Source organism: Corapipo altera, unplaced genomic scaffold (assembly GCF_003945725.1).
Source record: "Corapipo altera isolate COAL_440 unplaced genomic scaffold, ASM394572v1 105, whole genome shotgun sequence".
Lineage (NCBI taxonomy): Eukaryota > Metazoa > Chordata > Aves > Passeriformes > Pipridae > Corapipo > Corapipo altera.
In genome coordinates, this window is record NW_020884965.1 from 347,051 (window position 1) to 370,035 (window position 22,985).

At 46.7% G+C, this 22,985-nt stretch overlaps 1 long non-coding RNA gene across 1 annotated transcript in view; it reads right to left on the bottom strand.

Moving 5' to 3' along the window:
- LOC113957339 overlaps nt 1-22,985 on the bottom strand; it is a 47,270-nt gene that overhangs the window by 19,236 nt on the left and 5,049 nt on the right. The window lies entirely within an intron of this gene.

Below are 22,985 nucleotides of genomic sequence, written 5' to 3' on the forward strand. Positions count from 1 at the left end.
ACTTACCTAGTGGCAAAAATGCACAAGGTATAAAACTATGCCTAGGTGAGATCACAGAATCATAGAATGGTTTGGGTTGGAAGGGACCTTAAAGCTCCTCTCCTTCAAGCCCCTGCCACAAGGCCTCCCCACCCTCACAGGGAAGAATTTCTTCCCATTTAACCCTGCCCTCTGTCAGTTTGAAGCCATTCCCCCTTGTCCTGTCACTCCAGGCCACTGTAAATAGTCTCTCTCCATCTTTCTTGTAGGTTCCCTTCAGGAGGAGGCAATTAGGAGATGTTTCACTGCTCCTCACAGCTTCACAAAACTTTCTAGTATTTCCAGTCTCAAGTAAAAAGCCCCCCACAAGTCAGTGTCCACCCTCCCAGGAACCTGCTTTAAAAGCCATGGCATGTATACCCAGGGCTTTCTTATTTGCATTGCAATTTTTAGCCTCATGAAAGGGAATGCCTTTCACATAATGATATTACTTAAGGATCTAAGATAACAACAAAAAAAAGATGATGAGCCCTGTGATAAAATCATGAAAGGCAGTAATGCTGCACCTTATTACCACTCCATGGTAATTCAGCTTCTCTTAGTAGTGGTAAGGGCCTCTCCAAGAGCAGACAAGAGCCTGTTGTTGAGCTCTGCTAATGATGCAGAAGGTGTAACTCTAATGCAGCCGAGGTGCCAACTCCTTCCAGGGCCACACACTGGGCAGGTAACATTATCCTCTCCATTTTACAAGTTTTCACAGTAAAAAGTCACGTCTCAAAATCATATGAAATCACATTTTGAATGAACTTTAAGCTGCCTAAGTAACCATAAACTCAGGGAAGGCAGAAATAATGTGCCTATGCCATGGTGAATGGATGGTGTAAATGTACATCAGATGTTGGGGAAGTGCAGCCATTCAGTGGGTGAATCACTGCAGGGTTTTTCTGCCTCAGACTGCAGGCACTGTACCCACAACTGGTTTTGAACCAGCTGCTACACTGAGAAGACATCAGCTTTAAAAGATAACAGCAAATCCTTAAGGACAATAAATGCTCAGCTTCATGCTTATCCAAGCTCCTGGAGTGCCTCCTTTGGATCATTAAGATTGCAAAAGACCTCAAAGATCATTAAAAAATAAAGAGTGACTTTCAAAACATGCCCGGACATCCCTTCTCTCCCACCACAGTGTGAGAACAGGGTCTGCTTCCCATCTGGTCTCAATCATTCAAAATGTCAGACTGTCCACCCAATGGGTTGTGCAGCTCCAAAGGATCCCCCAACACCACCTGTGAGTGTGCATTAAATACTGACTCCAAAGGAAAAGCACCACTGTCTGCAGCATCAACAGAAGGGTGAGATCCCAGTAGCTCTCACAGCCAAAGGGTTTGAGGCAAAGTGTGAAGAAACTTCTTAATATTTCTACTCCCAAAATAATCCTGGGTATCTGTCCTGGAACTCCAATTTTGGATATCAGGAATGACAACAGAACAGCTTGTTCAAGTAAAAGCTGTTCATAAAGGAGTATTTCACCTAAATAGGGGTAATGATTTGTTATTATTGGTTGTAAGATCTGATACACAAGAAACACAGAAAAGAAAATTAGAATAAGAAAAGAATGATTTCTCCATCTGTGCTATTTTCTTGAAATTAAATCTTTCAGGGGTTCTTCTGTACCCTGATGCCAGCCTTTTCCCATACCAGTTTGCAGTCAGGAATCACTAAGCCTGGGAGTTTGGGCTGGTCTATCCTGTCCAGCCTCCTCTTTGCTAAACAGCTCCTGTCCCAGAAAAATTAATAAAATTACTCACTAAATGAATTTTATTTTAAAAGGAAGAACACACTAACTCTTAGACCTTAAATTCCAATACAGCCAACTAAATTAAAACAAAGTATGCACTGCCAAATGTTTTTGTTAATAAGACTAAAAACACTCTAGAAATTGAACATCAGTTAATCTCCCAGCTAAGAATATCACGTAGAGAAGACAAGAGGATCTGCCAGTAATCTTAAAATGAAGCCTGATAAGGCAAAAAAGTAATTCACAGCAGCTTGTGATCACTTAATGTTCTCGTTGCTGGTTAATCCATCCAGCATCAAGGGGTGCTCACTGATCCAGGGTCACAGGGCTTTTCCAAAATAATCCCCAGGAAGAAATAGTCCAAAAGGGTTATATTTAACACCGTATCACTTTCAGGCTAAAAAAGTGCTTTCAGCTACTTAATCCCTTTCTGAAAGAGGTGGCCTCGTGTTTGGTAATCAGCGACTGCTTCTGTTGTGTTGTTGCCATAACAGATGAGAGGAGCTTTGAGCGCTGCCCTTTCTCCTCTGCCCTGACACATCTCAGGTTGTTAATCCTGCCCTGGGATCAGACTCGGCCCATCTTTCATCTCCCCCCCCCCCGGGGGAGCAGCCGAGGCTCCTCAGGGGGATGGGTCACAGAGAGCTCTGCTTTGGGAAGGGGCTGGCACAGGGAAAAGGTGATGGTTGGGCTTGGGATCCTGACAGCTGGTGCATATTCATGGCCACATGGGTGAAGATGCAGGAGAGAATCCCTTCTCCCAGCTCCTTGGACAGCTCAGCATCTGAGCAACCAGAGCTGCCAGGAGAAAGGCTCTGGGTCAGAGCAGCAGAGACACTGCCATGGAAGGAGAGGGAAATGAGAAAGATCAGGAATGTGAACAGTTATGAGCCTTAACAACACCCTCCTGGAGGAGGAGGAGGAGGATTTAGCTCTATGAGTCAGCAGTGCCCTGGCAGCCAGGAGGGCCAACCCTGTCCAGGGGGTACCAGGGAGGGGATTGTCCCGCTCTGCTCTGCCCTGGGGCAGCCTCACCTCAACATTGGGGCAGTTTGGGGGGACACAATGTAGGGAAGGGATTGAGCCATTGGAGAGTGTCCAAAGGAGGGAACAGAGATGGGGAAGGGCCTTGATTTGAAGCTGTGTGAGGACACTGAGGGCACTTGCTGTGTTCAGCTGGAAAAGAGGAGACTGAGGGGAGACCTCAATGCAGTTCCAAATTCCTGGGCAGGGGCAGAGGAGGGGCAGGGACTGAGCTCTGCTCTGGGGGGACCAGGGACAGCAGCCAGGGAATGGCTGGAGCTGTGTCAGGGCAGGCTCAGGTTGGATCTCAGCCAAAGGTTCTTCCCCCAGAGGCTGGTTGGGCACTGCCCAGGCTCCCCAGGGCAGTGGGCACAGCCCCAAGGCTGCCAGAGCTCAGGGAGGGTTTGGCTGATCCTCTGGGGCACAGGGGGTGACTCTTGGGGCTGGGCCTGTGCAGGGCTGAGGGTTGGACTCTGTGATCTGTGGGTCCCTCCCAGCTCAGCACATTCTATGACTCTGTGATTCTTGGTCTTCTCCCTCCAGGGAGGCCACCACAGGCCATGGACAACTGATGGGCAGCCCCAGGGATGACAGGAACCTTGGCACAGTCCAGCTGCCCAGACTAGTCCCCAGGCATTTTCCATAGTGGGCCTCTTATCCCAGAGAAGACACTAATCACTGAACTGTGATGACGCTTATTAAATTAAAACATCTCAACCAACCTCATCAATAAGACCAAAACTAAAATGAGTTTCAGCAGCTCTTCCCTTGGGAGTGCAGGGATGTTGTCAGTCAAGCCCAAACATGAACAGGATCTAAACAAAAGCTGAAAAGCAGGAGGAATTCCAACCCCGCCTCTCGGTTGCCTCTTGGAAATCCATTTCTTAGATAACTGAAAGGCAGATAAATAATAAAAAAGAAAGATCTGCACTAACTAGATCATTTGTTTTCAGATATGTAAGTGGCAAATGCTGAATTTCTTTTTCATCTCGCCTTGAGTTGCAGCAAACTGTCACTCTTGCATGAGCAGCAAGGGAAAAACATACTTATTATTAGAAAACAGTCACTGCCAGATCTGATAACAATCTGACATTAACAACTGTGGGGATTCTGCTGCCAAGGATGTCTTCTGTTATTTAGAAAACAAAAAAGAAAAAATTCCTGAGGGGGGAAAGGAACAAACAAATAATTGTTTTACATCCTATTAATAAACCTCTACAGCTCGTGTCTCCCTCGGAAAACGCTCACAGTACTGCTATCACCTTCCAGAGCAAGCCACCAAATGACAATTAATATTCCTGAGGCCGAAGAAACAACCACAACTGTCTGAGAACCTGTCACGAACACGGAGGGGGGGTTGTTTTTATCCAACTATTTTACATTATTACCTTACTATTTTAAGGTTGTGGGACACAACCTTATGTCTCCTTTTTGTACTGGCTCTTGCTACTCATAACCCAGCCTGGAAGGATTTACTCCCTCCTTTATTTTCCTGGTCTTAACCCCTCTATCCTGCCTGAGCTCCAATGGCAGCACCATCCACACAACCTACCACATTACAAAAGTCAAGATCAGGTTTTAGTAACTCAGGTACAAAGCTCTGGGTTTCTCCCTTCCAGCTTCAACTAGTGGAAGATCTGTCAACCTACTGACACCCCATCCAAACCAAGCTAAAGCCTTTGGATAGCAAATATTTTGGATGCACATTTTGAGGAATCACCTAAATGGACCTCAGTGTGCACAGGCAGCAACAGCAGTAAGTGAGCTGGTAAAATACCAGAGAGTTTTTGGGTTTCACCAAAGGCTGTGAGATTGTTTGACTTCTCTGCAAGAGCTTAAATAGTCACTAAAAAAACCTCCGACTTAATCACAGAATTGAAAGGGCCAGGAAACCATGTGCTTAACCAGAAACATCTAAATGGCTGAAGTAACAATGTATATGGTTTAAATTGAAGTAAATAAGATTTTATTTTAGTTTTTAAATGGGACTTGAAGAACTCAGCGCCACCAGGCACTGCAGGTGATGCAGTGAGCACCTCACTGAAGTTACATTGTTCATGGTGGCTTCACAGCCGGGAAATTACAACATTTTGAGTTTGTTTGTTTGTTTTTTCACACAGCTGATACTGTAGTTTCTTACAGAGCTTGTATCTGTTCTTAGATTCTACAGCAAAAGGCTTTTTAGACAAATTCAGGTTCCTTGGGTGCAGACAATGTAGGGTTTTGAGCAGGGTCTGTGGGAACAATTTTCACAAAACACTCTCCCGTCTGGAAACAAAGTTTAGTTTCTTCACTGGTATTTCTGGAGCTCAAAATAAAGTTTTACACTCAGCATCATTCAGCATCACTGCCCTCACCCCTCTGGAAGGACCTCCTGCAAGTCAACCCCTCCAGCTGCACCTGTCCCCAAGGCCCAGAGAAGTCACTCCAATACTAAAAATGGGGTAAAAGCAAGTCTGAAACACATGGAAATCTCTCAGTCTTTGCCCAGGTAACCCTCTGCATCCTCATGGCCATTTCTACACAAAAGCAGCCACGTGTGTAACAGGACAGGCATGTCCTGGGCTGCTCCACATTTACACAAGGCATTGGATTATCAAGTAAACCAAGACACAGCCCAGGGACTTTACAGCAGCACAACCAACCATGAACAGCCCCAAACAGCTTCAAGAGCCTGGGTAGGGCTGAACCAAGGGATAGCCCTGGGCTGGGGCACAGCCAGAAACAGAATCATAGAGTCATAGAATGGCTTGGGTTGGAAGGGCCCTTAGAGATCACTTTTTTCCACCTCTCCACCATATACTGAACTTCATCCAGTTCCAACTCCTCCATCAAATATCAAACTTCTTGAATACAGATGCCCAAATCTCACTGATGTGGCCTCCCCTGCCAGCTCCACTGTTTGTAAAATGCCTTTGCAAGACAAACCCTGCAAACAGGAGACTCCCTGGTTGGATTTCCCTCCCCCCTGCTCCGCTTTTTATTGACACTGTTTTGTTCTGGTTGTTTGTTTTGGGTTTGGTTTTTTTTTTTTCTGCAGTGGTGGAATACAGGGCTTGCATTGTGCATAACACTGACAGCCCCTGAGCTGCCTCCTGTCCAAGGCCAGCCCTCAGCAGCACTGGGAGCTCTCTGCCTCACACTCACAAGTTAATGCCTTTCGAGGGTGACCTGGGGACCGACTCTTCCTGGTGTGAGTGCAAATCACTTGCCAAGTTTAGTTTCATTCTGACTGTGCCTACCAGGGAAGGGTCACTTACAGACTCCATCATCTCTTCCCTTGTCTCAAAAGATTATAATTTGTCCATTGCAATTCACATCAGGATGCAATTTGGCAGGTAAGTCAGAAGTCTGAAGGCAATTATTTTTCTTCCTTTGGAGAAATGGGTTATATTCATTCTGTAATTTTCAGTTATTTATTTTAGATGGAGCACGGGGGGGGGGGGAGGAAGGAAAAGGAAAACAAGACGGGTTTAGATATTATGATAGGATTGACACTCGATGTTTTGACATCTAAGCAGGGCTGACCATACTGATATATGCAATCCATGCATCTAATTCTACCCAAGAGGAAAGGGCTGGAACACAAATGTCTCAGCTCTTACAGTCAGGTATTTGTGTGCCAATGAAAACAACCATTATGACAAATCCTTAGGACTCACCCCCTCCCAAATTCTAGTTACAGCTATTATTAGCCAGTGTATATCACCTCATTTATAACAGCTGAAATTTATTCCTTTGAATCTGATGAGTGATATGCTGCTCTCAGCTTACCAGGAAACACCTTTCTTTATACCACTGTTTTTCCTTAGAAAGACAGCCAAAAACTACATTTAAACTACACCCAGGTTTTTGCAGCAGCACAAGGGACAGAGACCTTTCTGCCCAGTTCCTTCCCTTCACTCCTCCCCACGACCTGACACTGGTCTGACCTCTCTTGCCCAACACAACCCCCATGTTCACACCCTCATCCAGCCTTTCCTGTGCCTACATGTTACCTGGACACAACAAATTAAAGGGATAATGTCCAGATCTAAGGAATAACCTCGACTAAACAAAAAGGATTAAATATGGATGAGTGGCTTTCCCCCACCACATCCTCCTCCCACAGCTTTAGTGGACTCAGGTGGAGGTCAAGAGAGTTTTCCAGTTGGATTTTTCCAGGTCCTACTGTAATTACCTGCCTTTTCACTATTATCTTTCTACCCCATAAAATACGGTTTCCACACAGCTGAAAGAAAAATCACAGGAAGTCATTTGTGTTCATCAGATGTCTTTGGAAAGGCTTTTCACTGAGCCCAGATCTGTCAGCAGGACCCAGCACAGCCCAGCTGGGCTCCCTGTGTCGCTGTTTCACAGAACCATGGAATCATGGAATGGTTTGGGTTGGAAGGGACCTCAAAGATCATCTTGTTCCACCCCCTGCCATGGGCCAGGTTGCTCCAAGCCCCGTCCAACCTGGCCTTGGACACTTCCAGGGATCCAGGGGCAGCCACAGCTTCTCTGGGAAACCTGTGCCAGGGCCTCCCCACCCTCACAGGGAAGGATTTATTCCTAATATCCAATCTCCCTCTACTCTCTCTCTGTTTCCTTCCTATCAACCACTAAACCCACTCCCAAGCTCATTTCCATTTTAAAAGGCAAATTATTAGAAAAGAGTGGTTCCAAAACCACTCTTTATTGGAGCAAGTGATTACTTATTTCAACAGTTAAAAAGAAAGCACATTAAGTTCTGTTTTAGCTAATTAAAGAAGTTACACGTGAACTCCCTGTCAGCCCCAACCGGGTTCCACGTGAGCCCAAGCACAGCAATGTGCAGCAAAGCTGCCACTGAAACAGCTCAATGAGCCTTAGCCTAGAATAAATTTGCCAGATCAGATCTTTACTTTGAAAACTGAATTTTAGGGAACTGCAGCTTTTTTTTTTTGCAGATCTTTTCAGGCCCTGTGCCTTGTAAAAAACCAGCCAGGGTGATTCCTCCAGCATTCCAGTGGAAGACCAAGTTTTACCAGAGACTATAAAGATTTAAAGTCACAATATAATCTCACCTCCAGGTTACTGGGCCCACTTCCCTTATCAATTAACCTGTCAGCCGACAGTCGGCTCTAATTAGTGAAATCCTTTTTTAATGAAAAGAATTTGCCTTGAGCACAGTCTGTCAGCTCCAGGACCATTCTCCACTCGGGAGCATGTCACAGCAAACCCCATTAAATACCTGCAGAGAACCCAACACCAGCAGCAACTTCAAACTCCCTTTGGCTCCTGCAGACACATCCAATGTTATTTTTCCATGTCTGTATCCTGCTGTCACAAGAGACTATTTCCATTTGTTGTATGAAAACTGCACTTGCATTTGGCCCTGATGCACCTTTGTTCCAGTTGCCTGAAGAAGTTGTGTATCCATAATCCCGGAGCAGAGAGGCTCCCAGAGAAAACCCTGGCACCAGAGGCCTCCGAGAACACCTTTTTTGGGGAATACCCAGCATCCCACATGGATGTTTCTCAAAATGCACCTTTCATGAACTGAAGGAGTCACCCAGAAAGCTGCCTTCAAGGAGGAGGAGAAGTTCTTAGACTGTTTCTTTTAAAATTATACAGTGACAGACCTCGTGGACATTCAGCTTCCATGGACATTCAGACTTCACAGACACACCAGAGGCCACACTTCCACCCTCTGGAAAAGCCACAGTTTGGAAAGAACTCCCCACACCCCATCCCTGCTGTGTGCATTCCCCAGGTGGGAGGGGAGGGACAGGAGGGAGCTTTTCCCAGAGCACCAGGTAAGAGTATTGCATTAGAAAAACACTCACTAATCCCTATGCTAATGATCCCCCTGCTCCCCTCGACTTCAAAGGGCCCTGGATCACATCTGTAATCTCCTGCAAGTGTTAGCAAACAAAATTACAAGTTTTAACACTACAGGTTTCAACAAATTCCCCTCGCCCTCAGCGCAGCAATGGACTTAAAAATAGATGTAATGAGCAGCTTTGGATCTGCATAAATCCCCCGTGGAGTTCATTAATGATTTCATTTTTGGCAAGACACCATGTCGAACGACGGAGTGTTATTAAAAACATACATACACATGTACCTGAAACTGCATTCCTGCAAATGCTGAGGGAAAAAAAGGAGGCTGTGTAATTTTGGTTTACCTTTTAAGTAACATGATTGTAACGGTGTGTAACTGTAAACCCTTTTGTTCTCAAAACTAATTACAGCTCTCCAAGGGACGCCTGAATCTACAGTTATTTTTATATTTGAGAAAATGGGACCTGAAATTTCACCACAAAATCCCAGACTGGTTTGGGTAGGAAGGGACCTTCAAGATTATTCAGTTCCAACCCCCTGCCATGGGCAGGGACACCTTCCACTAGCCCAGGTTGATCCAAGCCCCGTCCAGCCTGGCCTTGGACACTTCCAGGGATCCAGGGGCAGCCACAGCTTCTCTGGGAAACCTGTGCCAGGGCCTCCCCACCCTCACAGCCAAGAATTCCTTCCCAATATCCCATCTATCCCTGCCCTCTGGCAGTGGGAAGCCATTCCCCCTTGTCCTGTCCCTCCAGGCCCTTGTCCAAAGTCCCTCTCCATCTCTCTTGGAGCCCCTTTAGGTACTCAAAGGCTGCAATAAAGTCATCCTGGAGCCTTCTCTTCTCCAACACCCCAGCTCTCCCAGCCTTTCCTCACAGCAAGAGCTGCTCCAGCCCTTGGAACATCTTCATGGCCTCCTCTGGACTCATTTCAACCTTTAAAGTTCTGCACTTGAACACAAGCAGCTCAGCCCCTGCTGCTGTTTGTTCCTGATCTCCACAGCCCAACATGAGTTATTACTCTGTGAAGCTCCCATTTCACACCACACTTGCTATTGCATGAAATCCCAGGAATGTGCCTGTTGACAAGGCAAGGTTCAGCACGTTGCACCACCAAACCACCCCCAGGAAATTCACTCCTGGCTGATGTGTTGCTGCAATGAAGGGAAAACTCAAATACAACATGTCAGAAAGTATGTGGTGCCTCCACCTCCCGTTTACTCCTCAGGGGAAAAGGTAAATAGAGTATAAGCAATTTCTTTCTTTTCAAAAAAAAAGTCTAAGCTGCCTGAGATGTAGGGAAATCATTTACCTTCTGCCTGTCAGAGCAAGTTATCTACATGCTTTTTCCATATTAAAACCGCAGCCTAAGAGAATGGACTCACTCTGTCTACAAAGGACAAAGTTTAAGTTGCAGAGAGAACATGAAAGCCCAGCAATAAACTCCAGGTTTTAAGCAGTGCTCATGTTCCATGGTTAGCCAAAGGAAAGCACATAAACCCTAAATATTTAAATGCAGACTGCTAAAGTCTGTTTATCATTTTCTGAAGAATCAGCTCAGAGACAGAATCCTATTTCTTGCCTCCTGCGTGTTTGCTTTTGGAAATTACTTTATCCATAATATGATTACTAAAATAAGTAACATGGACACGTTAACTATAAAGACAGACCTTTACCTACAAACTAGGTTGATCTTTAAGCTTTGAAGTTTTCCTAACTGCCCAGATTTTTCAGACCACTCCTAGTTCTAACTGCTGGCAGCAGCAGAAACATAAAACACTGCAGAAAAAAGCTACAGATTCTTTGCCAAAACAAGTAAAACCCCCCCATAGCATCTTTTTGAACCACTTCTCGTAACACCTTAATGCTGCTTCTCCCTCTGCCTCACAATCTGCTCCCCAACACGGACTGTCTGAGAAGCAAGAATAAGCACTTGAGCAGGAACATCCTAATTCCTGGTGGTGTGACCTGGGCACACACACCTGTACTGATGTGGCTGAAAATCCCGACTTGCAACTCACTCACCAGCACAGAAAAGGGAACATCAGTGTTTAAAAAGGAGCAGTTCCAAGAAGTGTTGAGTTACAGGGTCTCCCACACACTTCTGAATGCAGCCACTCTGTTTCATCACATCCACCAAGTCACATAGGATTAGTAATATCAGCTACTCATGGAATCATAGAAAGACACAGCTGGAGAGATCCAAAGGGCTGCAGGAGAGTGACCACATCCCACTGGGGACACCTCACTTTTGGGGACCCTGGCACAGGCCACCTCAGGTCCTGCCTCCTCAGGACATATTAACAAGCTCCAAAGACAAGCAATTTCATGGCTTTTGTGTAAACTGCCAGAGCAATAAAAAACATCATTAGAAACAAGTTACTGGCTAATCTAATTTTTAAGTATGCACAGCAATCAACTTTAAATTAATTACAATATCAGATTAAAAGAGGAAGATGGATCATTTGCTGGCACACTCACAAACTCTGTCAGGTGACAGTGTGCGTGTCATTGTTTTTAATTATTATTCTTTTTAATGGTTTTGTTAAGCCTTTATTCCAAGATGCAGGAAAATGACAGTGGCTTGTCCTGGGCTGCTGAGGAGACCCCCCACACTGTCTGCATCCCCAGGACACCATGGGGATGTCACCCTGTGTCCCACTCTCTGCAGACCTGCTGTGACACCAAGGAGGTGGTTTGGGGTCTGCTCTAATTAGGGGCTCTGCACACAGTGGTCTGTGGCAGCTTCACCCAATTATTTGTTTGTCATTGAGAGCAGATATTGTCAAGTTATTTTTGGCCCCTGATACAGTGGCAAAACATAATGAGGCCTTGAGGTGAACAACCATCTTGGCAGCAAGGAGCTAAGATGATGTGCTGTTGAAAGGCTGGAGAGCAATTAGGTTATTTGAATAGGAGGAGATGCTGGACAGGGCATGTGAAGACAGAGAAAACCAGCTTAACTATTAAAATGCCACCCCTCCCCCATTCAAGTTGTCAGCTAACTATTTAAGCAAGGTGTTAATTTACTATGGGCTGGATTGCAGACAAACTTCATTTTCCTATTAATTCAAAAGATGCACAGGCTTGTCCCACATGCACATATCACCCAGCCCTTTGCAGACAAGTGGAACAGCTTGCCAGATGATTATTATCAGCATTTAATCATATTACAGTGATTCCCACAAGTCCTGGCCGTGGGCCTGGTGTGCCCAGAGTGAGGGGCTCTGCAAACAGGGCCAAAGGTGGTCTGTAGAGTGATAACTTCGAAATAAGAGTCAGCATTAGGTACAGAGAGCAGATACAGAAGCAGATGGAAAAACAGCTCAGTCGAAATCCATCACCCCAACAACTCAACTCACACGGTGCCAAAGGCACGGGAGCGACCTGAGGAGCACGAGGGTAGGGCACAAGTCCTCTCTGCAGCTCTGTGGGCTTCACCTGGTGTCCAGGAGACTGGGCAGTGAGTTGGACTCACACCCACAGTGCCCACAAACACTTCTAACATCACACAGGATTGGGCTCTGCAGAGTTTACCTCGAGACACCGTCGTGCTGGTCACCACTGCACCTGCTGTGGGGAGCGGTTCAGACTTGTCTGACTGGTCAAATTGGGTTTTCCCTGCTCAGACTTTACATCCCATCCTGTCTGCACCACAGGAGGAGCACACAGCACCCGAGGGCCCAACAGAGTCTGGCTACGATCTTATAATCATAGAATGGTCTGGGTTGGAAGGGACCTTAAAGATCATCTCATTCCAATCCCTCTACACCTCCCACTAGCTGCTCAGAGCCTCATCCAACCTGGCCTTGAACACTTCCAGAGGGTCACTTTAGGAAGATACTTATTTTTGTAAAATATTGATGCAGATGCACACAAAGGAAAACACTCTCCACGACAAGCACTGGTAACTCCACCAGGTTCAGCAGAGCTGGGCACTCCCATCTCTTCTGCATCCAAGTGCAAATTCACAGGTTGCTAATTTGGGCACAAATTATCTTGAGAAACTACTGGGAAAACACAAGAGCAGGTATAACTGCCCAGTTTTAGGAAGGAAAACTGACCAGAGCACAAAGAAAAGCTGTAAGACACGAAAAATGATCTTTACAACACAGAAACAAATGAGAGTTTTCTAATTCAATCCACAGAGCCAGCTGGGTTTGCTTTAGCCTTTCAAGTGTTCAAGTATGAGCTTCTTTACCCAAAGGTTATGATTTCTCTTGGAGCTTGGACCAAACATGATCCTGGGGACCTGTTTCTATGCCATGGCTGTGGGTCTGGCTGTAGATGATGTGACATCTCTTTATGCACAGGGAGCAGCACAACAGGCACAGTGACACGAGCAGTGCCAGGGTGAGTTAAACCACCTGATCACATCCAAGCAATTCCTGGTGTATTCCAAGGGTTGTTCATCCAAGGGTTGTTCACCCACCTGCAATCAGACACGACTGTTCAAGTATGAACTGGGTTACAATGAGCCAGTCACTGAAGAACCACAGTCTGCAAAGCAATCTGGGTAGAGTGGTCTGCTCTAAACATGTCTGATGGAACCATGGGGTTTCTCTTGGCATGGGGAAGGAGGATGCACTTGGAGTTTCAGGATTGCTGGGATTGTTCCTGAGCATGCTCTCATCCATGTATGTGTTCAGAGAACATGGTCAGCACGACCCTTCCACACTGCTCTTTCCAAAATCCTGACAACCTTTCCATTTCTCCATCCACATGGTAAATCTTTCCCAGATCCCAGGGACTCTGGAGGCTCTTTATTCACACAGCAACAATCCTCAGCTTCAAATCAACACCCATTTCAGAGGGAGTTAGAAACACAAGACTGAACTTCTGGCAAAGAATGAAGACCAGAATGAAGACCAAGATCATTCCCCTGCTTTTTGATGAAGAAGTGAGAGCCTACGAGTTCACCCCATTTCTCCCATAACTACATGAGACTTGTTTGGACCTCAAGAAGAGTGTCAGGAGCACCTAAAGCACAGTTTAGGTACCTCACCTGGATACAATCAGATGGGAGAGGAAAAATTCCAGCACTTCTCTCTCAGAAGGGTCAGAAACCCAATATCCTTATCAGACTTTCCATCTGTCATGGCCTGAAGTCTCACTGCCCCCAATAACAAAAAAAACTGAAGATCAGCTGCCTTGGGACAGTAATTCCCTCAATGACAACATTCTCTCTATGCTACCCCAGGGTTCCAAGGAGAGCTGGTACTCCAAGTTCCAAAGCTGACCCACCCTTGAGGTTTTGATCTACAGCAGGTGCTGCGCTGCCAGCACAGCTTCTCACCCCTCCTCAGGGGCAGCAGGTCCAAAGTCAGATTTTAATAGCCATTTATCTCAGCAACACAAGCAAGGAGAAAAGAAAAAAAACCCAACAGTTATTTATCCCAGCACAGAACAAACTGGTGCTGAGGTCCCCAAGCAGCTCCCACACCTGCTGAAAGCTGCACAGGCTCCAGGCCTGCAACCCCCAGCAATAAAACCCAGCCAGCAGCAGTAAAACCAAGCCTTTGCTCATCTGCTTCTGATTTTTATAATGCTGTTTCTTTCAACAAATGAAGTTTCAGGGCTTGTGGGACTAACAACCTAGTAAATGAACTAAGTATTTATTTGTGGCTTTATTACTCAGCAGACCTATTTCCACGGAGTCGTTTTTCCTCAGGACTCAGCCTACTCTGCAGCAGCTGTTTTCTATTACAAGCCACTCAAATTCCTTTGCCTCTAATTTCCAAAAGTGCCCACTAACTTGAAATATTTGGAAACAGCACCAAATGGCTGTGGGAGCCCAGCAGTGCTGTACCTCATCCCGCTCCACAGGTTCTTCCTCCAAGGATTCTTCCCCGCCTCCCTCGTCACGCACGTGGCCCAAGTCCTACAGATACCCCTCCCCTCCTGACCCCAAAATGTTTGTGAAAACCCATGAGGGACCCACAGAGCACACAGGGACCCAATGTAAGGCTCCCAGGGGGGCTGAGGAAGGAAGTGGTTCAGCCCATGCTCCAAAGACTGCGAGTGACTTTTGGATCACGACAGCTAAGTGGGTAAGAGGGGATTTTGGGGAGCTCCTCTGGCTGGGAACAGGAGGCAGGAATAAGCCAGGTGGCTCTGGAGAGGTCAGGGCAAGCTGCAAGGATGCCTTAAGCCAGCATTGCAAGTGCCAGGGGAAATCCTACTGCACAGACTCCAGCGCTGGTGGAGTTTTGAGTCTTGTGCTCTCAGACTTGGAAAGTCCCCCCTGGTCCCACTCTGAACATCTTAAAGTGAGTGTAGGTCTTCAGCTCCAAAAAAAAAAAAAAAAAAAAGAAAAGAAAAAGGTGTTTTTACAACAGTATTTTTGGCTTAGAAATTCTTGGCTGTGGGGGTGGGGAGGCCCTGGCACAGGTTGCCCAGAGAAGCTGTGGCTGCCCCATCCCTGGGAGTGTCCTTGGCCAGGTTGGAGGGGGCTTGGAGCAACCTGGGCTAGTGGAAAGTGTCCCTGCCCATGGCAGGGGGTGGAATGAGATGAGATTTAAGGTCCCTTCCAACCCAAACTGTTCTGGGATTCTACAATTCCATGTTAATTATGGAAGGAGCCCTGCTCTCAGTTCCTGCCCTACTCTGCCAGCATATGTAAGTCAAGGCCATTAACTGCTCTAAAAGGCACTCAAATCAGTTTATCTGCTCCTCTGTTTGCCACTTTTTAACTATACATTGACACTGGCTTTTTCAAACAGCTTGAACACTGTGCTTGAATACTTTCAGACACACACTTGAGGCCTCTCTCAGCCAGTCATACCCAGCTGGGAAAGCAGTTCTTGTTACACTGAATAACTGGATGCCTTGGACAAACTCCAGGAGAAGAGGTGATGGCAGGTGAAGCTGTGCTGTGACTGGGCTGATCCCCCAGCACCAAGGTGGGGGCAGCTCCTCTGCCCTTGCCCAGGCTGTCTCTACCCCCCTCTCCTCCTTTCACTCAAGCAACTCAGCTGAAAAATTATCCCCCCCTTTTTTTTTTTTTTTTCTGTGTTTGGGTTTTTGGTGAGAAATCACTCACCTCATGCAGCCCAACTTTGCTGCCCAAAGCCAGGACAGCAGCCAGGTGGGGGAACACTGCAGGACCAGGTGGGCACAGGGACCAGCAAAAGGGGCTCGACCCTCCCTTGGTCACCAGGATCCATTAGGGACAGGAAAAAAGGAATTCTCAGTGATGCCTGGGTGGCTGAGAGTCTCCAGGGTGTCCTAGGATTTACTCCTGGAGCCCTCACCCAGCACAGCACTTCAGTAAATCTCAGTGTTAACAAGTGTTTGAAGTCAGTGGAGCAATGAAGGACAATACTGAGCTGAAGCCAAAATGAGGACAAATCAGGCTGTTTATTCCGCTCCCTGAGACTGGAAATGCCCCTCACAACTCCCTCCCTATCCTGAGAACCTCAGTGTCCCTTTGTGACAAGGCCTTGCCTTTCCTTTTGGATAATCTCCACTGAACCACGAGAAAGTTAAAAATTCACCAGATTAAAGTATCATCCTTCACAAAGTCTTCTTTGCCACCAGAATGAACGTGGCAGCTCTTACTTGGAGGCTCCATTTCAGTTTTTCTGCCTACTCAGACAAATATTATTGCACTCAGGTCACACAGTGAAGAATTTCTTCACATGTTCAGGCTCTGTTTTTCTAGGAAAAAAAAAAAAGCTGAGACTTTGGAAAGCAACAGCGAGATCTGCCTGTGGTTCTCTGCTCCTATTCCCACACTTTGGAAAACAACCACTAATTCATATGGACTTTTGTGGGTAGACTGCATGATAAAATAATATCTGACTTTGTGGGATCATTTTATGGAGACAAACACTTAAAATATGTCAGTGCAGTGATGAATCATAGAACAGTTTGGGTTGGAAGGGACCTTAAAGTTCATCTTGTTCCAATCCCTGCCCTGTGCAGGGACACCTTCCACTAGATCAGGTTGCTCCAAGCTCCAACCTTTTTGAAGGCAAAAGACATTCTTGTTTGGGGGACAGTTGAGAACTGGAAGAAAAAAAAAAGCCTCTTTGCTTTGGTTTTAAGCAGCTATGAGACTTTATTTAAAAAAAAAGGAAAAAGAGAGCCCACAATTCCTATAGACATCCCTGCAAAACTCCCACTGACATCCAGAGTGTCAAGACTGTAGGATGTGAGATACTTTGGAGTGCTTTTTTTTTTCTTTACATTAAGAGTAGCTGGATGTCTAACACCCCTTGCTCAGGCTGTGCAATTGTGCCAAGTGAGAAGACATCAGATCCTGCAGAAGAAGGGCCTCAGGGGGTGAACTGGTGGGTCAGAGGCACAGCTGGGTACTTGGGAAGCCTGGACACCCCCCGTGCACCGACCCCACACACCGAGCACTCTGTGCACAGCTCCACTGACTTCAAACAGGCTTGAAAGCCAGGCTGGCAGCACAGCCTGGATGGTGGCTGGGAAAGAACCACTTCTTTCTGAAGGTAAAGTTAATTCATGGCCCATTCCTACTGGTTTGTTTCTAGTTTTTGAGCCCCACGGGCACAAATATCCAATATCAGTGACAGGGTGCTGCTGCAGGCTCTGCTGCTCCCCAGGGTGGCTGTAGGTAACACTGATGGAAACCTCCCCGTTCAGGCTGCTCCCTCCCTTGAGCTGGGCCAGCCCAGGCCCTGTTTGCTGACACACCCTGGGGAGGAAGCCCTTTTTTCCTCCTACAACCCCCAGCAAGGTGTTGTGGAGCCGGAGCCAATCCAGCCTCAACATTAAACACACGGATGGACAAACCCCATGGAGGAACCCATTCCCATGGTTCAGTTTTATCTATAACCACGTCCCTGTTGCGTCAGCACCTTGGTGTCTGCATGGTCCTTGGCTTAACGTGGGTTAAACCCACTCCCAGGTTAAGCCTGCTCACAGGAGTAGCTTTGCTAAGGTGACAGAACTGCTGGTGTAAACCTGATGCAAAGGGCCTTGGCCAATGACACTGCTGCGCTTTTCCAGTGGAAATGAAGTGTATTTGATAAGATAACAAATGCCTGGCAAAGCACATTGAAGTTATGTAAGGGAAAGAATAGGAGGGGGAAAAAAACCCTTGTATAAACAGCAAAACAATACAGCTTTATCTAATCTCAGCAACTTATTGCTGCTTGTCTGCCTGTGTGTGTTTTACTGACAAAATAAAATAAATTGAATCAGCTCACACACGATAACATGCTCTTTCCTACCTCATACTAATTGCTTGGCTAATTGATGTTTGTTGAACTTTCTCCATTTCATTGAGTGATTAGGTACAAAGCTAACAGTTGACATCTGTAGGCGCTTAACTGGCGTCTGTAATTACTGTTAATGTTAAATAATTGTTAGTTAATTGGAGTGGTAACTGACTGAATGGAATCCAGATTGTGAAGCAAAAAGAGACCTAGTTAAATAAACATACATTTTCAGAGAAAATAACATTTTATTACAAGGGAGAGACTAACAGAAGGCCAGATATGGGAGGTCTGCAGGATGCTCTGTGTATGAAATCTCACACCAGCCTCCAGCCTGGACTCCCCTCACTGCAGGTATGTTGAGGCAGGATCTTTGTCACCAAAACACTCCTATCCCAAGAATTTCTCCACATTCTTTTGAACTGATTAACACAATTTTACAGTCCAACACTGATGTCTTTTTTGAGTAAACCAAATGTAGGCTAATCTATAAAACAAACATTCCCTCCAGAACAGATACAATTATGTGTTAGTAAATATTGCCATTTTGCTCCCTAAGACTGGAATAGTTTGACTTTGCTAAAATCAACAGCCTTAAATGAACTCCTGGGGAAATATAATCACCAAGTAATCCCAAAAGGGACTTGATACCAGCCCAAACGGGCAGGGATGCCCAGGACAACACTTCTAACTGCCTCCCTCTGCTATTTTGGTCAAGAAAAGCCAGTGCCTACAGGTGCTTCTACCATGCTGGCTCCTCTCTGCTCTTGTTTTGAGTTACTAACTTTAAAGTTATCAGTGAAGCCTTGAAAGGCTCCTGTTAGTAAGATCACAACTTTTAAGACTTAAGAATCCAAAAGGATGTGGAAGAGGCTACCTTGGACTTTCACCTGTTCCTGTGGGCACATTGGGCACATCACATTATCCAGCAACCTTCTCCTGCAGCTACAGAACAGCTTTGGGATCCCACAGCTCTGGCACCTCCCAGCTTTGGGATCCCACATCTCTGGAGTCTCCCAGCACTGGGATCCCAAAGCTCTGGCACCCCACACCCCACCTGACTGCCACAGCCCAGTCAAAAAGCCACCAGCACGTAGAGAAGAAGGGGCACGGAAAGAGTAGGGATGGTGAGGAGGGGTTTGTGCTCTGGAGATGCCGCTGTCAGGGATGTTATGGAGCAAATTCCTGGCACTGGAGTAACTGCCTCACTCCTTTGTGTACCAGAACAAAGCACCATCTCCAGACATTTATCGACCTTTCCATCTGCCTGGCTCAGAAGTCAGAGTGAAGTGACACACCAGCTCTTCTGATTTAACTCACGGGTACCAGGAACACGGGCTCTCCAAACCAGAGGCTTTTTCCAGTGCTCAGTCCCTCACTAATGAGACACTGAGCTTTCACATGGAAAATACTGAAAAGCCATTTGAAACCCATGAAAACACAGGCAAACCAGTGATTCAAAGCCACCACCGGAAAGGTCGGGATACACCACGGTCAGGGTGTCCCCTGGGGAGGGTGAGCCATCAGATCCACCACAGAGGGGGACAGCTGGTGTGATTCAGCAGTCCCTGAGGTTTGCTGGCCCATACCCGGTTCCCTGCACTGCTGGGATTGCTCCAGGGCTCCCAGAGCAAGTGAGGGAGAAGCGTTTCACTGAGAAGGAGCAGCAAGAAGAGCCAACATATGTGGACAGCAGCAACCCCACAAATCGAAAGCAATGCTGACAACACACCCCAAGTGAGTGAGGCTGTTCTGTGGGTTCCTACAGACCCCTAGAAAGGAGGGAGGCAGCCCCAGCCAGTTCTCAGGCCCACTGACCGTGCTAATACTGCACACGTGCTGTCTGTGTAGCACTGGATCCACTTATATTCAGCATGAGATGCCGTGGGGATGGTTTACTTAAGAGTGAGAGCACCTCTCCACAGCCAAGGATCTCCTGTGAATGCATCAGCAGGGAGGAATTGCCAACTTCAGCTCCCTACTTGTTTACAGAAACAGATGTAGAGGATCCTCAAGAAACGCTTCACCACAGACAGACGGGGGAGAAACAACAACATGACTGTTTTTCCAGGGCAGGATATTGCTGCAGAACCACCTAAACAGCCAGAGCTTGATCCGACTGGTATTTCAGCCACCAGTGAAGCCTCCTAACCCAGACGCCTTGATCTACCTCCAACTGAGAGTATAAATATTTCCCTGACAGCTGGTGGTGCCACACAGCAGAAGGATTCATAAAGTTTACATGAACATCCTGTAAACAATTTGAACATAAAAGGCTCTAACAGCCCAATTGTGTTTCTGATCAAAGGCAAACTTCAATATACGGCACAAACGAAAACTTCACCACTTTGGGACTCGTTTCTCCCTCCAGGAAAAGCTGTTTTCCAAGGGTATGTAGGAGGGAGTTAACATAAATGAACTACACAGTCACAGAATGAGCTGCCTGCTCTGCAGCTTCAGATGTGTCTATTTAAATTATTAAGAGAAAATGGAATTTAATTACACTGAGAAGTCACGTTACAAAAATTCCTGAACAAACCCTGTACTCTGGCCGGGATTAGTGGTGCTGAGGTGACACTCCCAGAGGGTAAAGAGCAGTTCTGTTCCTTCAAAGACACACAGAGCATAAGCAGGAATTCCAAACTGGAAGGGCCAACCCGCAGGGAAGGAGGGAGGGAGCTGCAGGCGGGGATGCACTTCTCTGCCAGCCCTTCTCCAACTCATTTATTCAGATGTTGACAGCTCCTTTGTCAAGCATTACCATGGGCCCAGACCCTTGGGTGCTCACCTCCCAGCACAGCCACCTGGATTCCCATGGGAACCATCTCCCTGGATAATTTCAGCATTACAAGGTGAAGTGTTCCCTGCAGAGCAATTGGAGTGCAGGGACAACTCACTTCAGTGGCAGCTGCAGCAGTTCCTGCTCTGGGGACCAAACCATATCCCTCCCAAATTCCCAGCCTGCTGCAGACACAGCACAGGGCTGGGACCTCCGGGAGCAGTGGCAGCAGGGAGCTGAGGTGGGAACCCCACAGCCCTTTCCACCCCTCGGCTCTGACACATGTCCCAGCCCTGAGGGGCCCCAGCATCCACTTGCTGCCCCCCAAAACTCACAGGGCCTTCCAGATTCAGGGATGCACCTTCCCGTTCAGCTTCAAGGGCACTAACTCCTAAATGGGAGCTGAGAGACTTCTCCTCAAGGGGTTTCACCAGCTCTTCAAGGGAGGTTTTGGGGTGATTTCATTGTGCTCTAGATTTCTTTAATTCTTAGTGTTTCTGAGGAAGGGACTGTCCCTTACACATCCACACCAATCCATCCCTCCTTGAGCTTATCTTCAGCCTTGAAGTCCACAACTAAATGACAGAAAGGGGACAAAATGTGTATACAAGAGCTGAAATGCTTCAGGATTTCTACAGGCTCCATAAATACATTACTTGTGTAATTTCTGCTACCTCAGTTATAAATAATTCGGGGGGGTGGGGGGGAATAAGTGGCAAGACGGCAAAAAAAACAAACACTGTGTGAGCCATGAGTGGCTGTGGGATCTCTGAGAGGGCTGGCTGTGGACACTGCCAGCCTGCCCAGCCCTCCCAGCCTGGCAGCTCTGAAGGTTCCATCAGGATTTACCCAATGCAAATCTGACCTTTCTTACGAGTGACTTTTATTGCTTTTGGCAAAAGCGGCCGTGGACAACACACAGTGGGGAAGAACTGGCTTGGAAGCAAAACAGACTGAACTGCAGAAAGGGAACTTGAACTTGGAATATATCAAACTGACAGCCCCCGGGCAGCCACAGCGTCCCCAGGGCACACACTTAGAGAAGGCAACAGCCTCCCCAGCATGGTGAGAGCCCTGCACCTGCCTGCCAGCAATTACTGACATTATCTCCAAACAGGGGAGCTTTTCTGAGGCTCTTTTTCCTGATATTTAGTAGTTTGAATGCTAATCCCTTTGACAAAACTGTCCCCCATGCTTTTTCTGTCCTCTTTCCCCTTAATCTCTTTCTCCCAGTAGAAAAAAGAAAAAAAAAGGGAAAAAAAAAAAAGAAAAAAGAAAATACCAGCCAGCCTAGTTTGGCCGCACCTGGATTTGCATTGATTCCTCCCTTGTCATTCATGTTACCAACAGGAATTAGCATATGGCTTTAAGGGGAAACTCAGGAGGAGAAAAGAAAGATGCCATTTTGATGGAAATAAGGGGCAAAGGAATAATCTACCATCAACTAAAAAGCTTATTTGTGTATGGTTTCCCAAGCAAAGCTTCGAAAAGCCCATGTTGATTTTAGGCTACACAAAGAAACCCTAATCCTTTCAAGGGAACTAAATCACCAAAGAAAAGTACCTCGGAAGAAAAGGCTCCCTGTCAAGCATGGGTATTCACATCCAAAGGGATGCCACGAACCAAGCTCCATAAGTAAACAGAAATAAGAATGTGGGAAATGTGTTTGAGGCAAAAAAAGAAAACCAAAGGAAGAGGAAGAGGGGCCTACTCTTCATCAGCCACCTCCTGGGGAGGAGAGGAGCCCCTCACCCTGGTTACAGGCCTGTGCCAGGAATGTGGATTCGCTGCCTCCTCCTCGGCTTCTCCTGCCCTGGTCCAACCCCAAGAAAGGGCTGCTCAAATGCCAAAGCTTTCTACAGCAAATTAGCAATATAAAGATGCAGTCACATGTAGTTTGGGGGCCTGGGGTCACTCCAGACATGCAGCTCTTCCCTTCTAATGGCTGTGCCACCTATTCTCTGCCTCCGAGGGGCCGGGAACCTGCAAATGCCATTAATCACAAAGGATAGATCAGCTTGCCAAGTGAGATAACCTCGTTAGACCTAAGAAATAATCCAGACTGTACTTCCAAAGGATGCTAATACATGAAAAACAGGACTATGGATCCGTAATGCAATTAAATCCAGGTATAATTCAATATGCAGCAGAAGACTTCAGAGGCAGCAGCGGATCAGCGTGGGAATCCCAAAGGTAACGGGGTCATGTTCTGTCCCCAGTTAAACCACTGCAGCTTCGTGGGATTAAAAGACACAGAAAAGCACCGGAATGACCCACTGGAGTAACAAACCAAACCCAGGGAGAAGCACACAGGGCAAATACCGAGCAAATCCACACCTGGCCAACAAAACAGACCCAAATTTCAAACCAATCAAACCTGCCTCTTCTAATGCAAACAGACTCCAACC